The sequence below is a fragment of the Arachis stenosperma genome, chromosome 5 (assembly GCF_014773155.1).
Source record: "Arachis stenosperma cultivar V10309 chromosome 5, arast.V10309.gnm1.PFL2, whole genome shotgun sequence".
Taxonomy (NCBI): domain Eukaryota; kingdom Viridiplantae; phylum Streptophyta; class Magnoliopsida; order Fabales; family Fabaceae; genus Arachis; species Arachis stenosperma.
In genome coordinates this window covers 11,246,088-11,248,988 of record NC_080381.1, presented here as the reverse complement: position 1 = coordinate 11,248,988, position 2,901 = coordinate 11,246,088, and the positions used below count along the sequence as shown (strand labels likewise).

The window sequence follows — 2,901 nt, the reverse complement described above, 5'->3', positions numbered from 1 at the left end:
TAATAAAAAATCGTTATTGAACTGTCGAACTGGCCAGGAATCGGTCGGTCGAACCGAACCAAAACCCGACCGATTTTCAAAAAAACTTCACCAAACGGCACCGTTTCGTTCATTGTGGAAACCCTAATTACGTGAACCTCTTCCCCAAAATCCAAATGAAGCACTCTGCCACTCTCTCACTCACACGACCATCCTCCTCCTTCCTCTCCAACTCGAGCTCCTCCCTCACTCCCACACATGCTTCGTCCAGCCACCGCCGTTGAAGCAATCGCCTTGCTTGCCGATCGTCTCCGGCGCTGTTCGAAATTCGAAGCCACCGTCGTCACCGCAACTGGTCTCGCCTCGTTCCTCCATCGCGCAACCACTGTCCCGCCACGCCGCCTCTATTCCACCGCGTCAGTCCCACTGTCGTGCTTCTTGTCCCGCTCTGTGCTCTGTCTTGAAGGATCTAGTTTGTTCCTTAATTGATTGAGCAGGTAAGTACATTCATCTTTCCCCTTGACTAAGCCTAGTCGAGTTGGATTTTTCACAACGATACTACAATCTCTGCTCTCTTTAGAAGTTTTTTTTATTTTTTTAACTATAATTGTTGTTTTAAACTTTTAATTGGTTAGTTAATATATAAATTTTCATCTTGCTTCTTCAATTGTTGTTATCATTAGTCATTACTGTGATTTAGGATTGTTAATGATCTTGAATATTGATTCTGATATGCTCTGATATGCAAGGGTTCTGAGAATGGTGACACTGTAAACTATGCAACTGTGGTCAGGGAAGTGAAAGCATATTTGAAGAAAGGTGTTACAGCGAAGGAATTGCAGTCACATATTGCTGCATTTCCTGTATCTGCTTAGGAGAAGATGAATGCACTTCTTAAAGGATTATTTGATGGCGTCGAAAAAGCGTTTGGAAAAGAAGCTACCAAGAGGAAGAATCACCTTGCTGGTGCAGTTGCTGGAGATGACGAGGGATTGCAGCTGTTATTGCTTAATGCTGCTGAGGAGTTCTGTTACAAGAAAGGCAGCAATGAGTTGAATAAGGTTGCACTTATTCTGAAAGCCCTCTATGATGTTGATTTGGTGGAGGAAGAGCATGTCGTGCATTGGTATTCAAAGGGACTAAAGGGTGATAAGAAGGACTCTCAAGTATGGAAGAATGCTCAACCATTCATTGATTGGCTTCAGAATGCTGAATCAGAATCGGAGGAAGAATGAGAAAAGTTTGTGCTCAGTTATTGAATGGAATTGCCTCAATTATTGAATTAGTGGAACCGCATATTCAAGGGTTTAAAGTGGATTTCAGTGTTTCTTTTAAAGATTTTCGTTTGTTGAATTGGTTTCTCTCTTAGAGATGAATCAGAATCAGAATGTTGTCCATCCAGGAGGGTTAAACTAGTTAGCTATATGTTATAGAACTCTAGTTTTGGTTGTTTCTGCTTCTCCTATATAATACTTAAGTGGTTCTTGATGTTTTAAATGGCTTGTACTTGTTTCTTAAGCAAAACCATGAGATATAAATGTAACACTGATGTTATTTTTGCAGTTTATTGTTGCTTCTTAGTCTTAGGCATTGCCATATTTGAAAGGATAAAAATACAAACATGGAGAAGTGAAAGTAGTTGTAAAATGGAGATGTATATTTTTATGGTTTTAGGATTTCAACAAAACTGAACAAAAAGAAGCCATTTTTTTCGATTGACTAGGTTACAACTTACAACAGAACTTGATATTACAGCAGAAGTAGCATCGCCTTGTCCTAACTGCACACAACCAGTGACGCTCCTAAAGTGATGAGAAAGATTTTATGTGACTTTGATTGGTACCAACTTTGAATAAATGTTGTTGAAATTTGGACTATCTTTTAAATGTGTTTTGGACTTGGTCTCATTATTCTAAAGCTGAGCAACTAACTCCTTGCACATGTACCACAAAGGTCATCATGTGTTTCACACCTTAATTATGCACTTCAGTAAATGTTAGTATGTACTAATCAAGAAGTGTATTTTTGGTATCTAAATAACACTGATATTTGAACAATAACCTTATCTAAATTATTCAGGTCCCTCCCCATTAATCAAGCCAATAAGTTTAAGAAAATAAATCACATAATAACAACATTCACACATTTCCAAACGATTTAAGTATACTACTAGTCCCCTACTTGTCAATAAACTCATCATAATGTAGTGGCAACAATTCAGTAGTTTTTGGATTAATCCTCATTGCTTCTAACTAGTATTGTCCTATCTGAAGTGGTTCAATCTTGATAAACAACTAAGTATTGCCCTCATTGCTTCTGCTGGTATATAACAAATACTTCAATCTTGATATACAAAATGATATTTCATTAACCAACACAATTTAGTGCAATGCTACAACAGGTTTAGTGTGGTTTTAGTCATCTTTAAGCCAATGACGGATCACAAATACAACAAAACAAATGCAAATTCCTGTAGAACTCGATAAACCAATGATCCTAACAAACAAAGAGGATTGATATGCATCCTGAATAAAAGCATTCCATAGCCAATACCACACAAGAGACATAATGGAACCAATTGTAGCCCCAACAACCACTTGGATGAAGAATGGGTATAGGCTGTGTATCCATCATTATACCCAGCAATATGCCCTCATGTATCATACCAGCATTCCCAAATTTCAGAACTAGAACAGAAGCATCAAACGACAAAGGACAACTGGCTATCAATTGTCCATAAAATGTAGGTTCATAACGGCCCCTTGCAGTCATTTCCAGTGCACGCATCTGAACAAGTATGTTCCATGCATATTCAACAACTTGAGGTCTGGTGCATCCAGAGATTTTTGCAGCAAAACTGCCATAAAAACCATGACAGTTGATCAATGTACAGAGAATTAAAGGAAAAAGTATGAGAAAAAA

At 38.2% G+C, this 2,901-nt stretch overlaps 1 pseudogene; it reads left to right on the top strand.

The window, feature by feature from the left end:
- Positions 1-237: 237 nt before the first annotated feature.
- LOC130980413 (eukaryotic translation initiation factor 5-like) lies at positions 238-1,214 on the top strand (annotated as a pseudogene).
- The last annotated feature ends 1,687 nt before the right edge of the window (positions 1,215-2,901 follow it).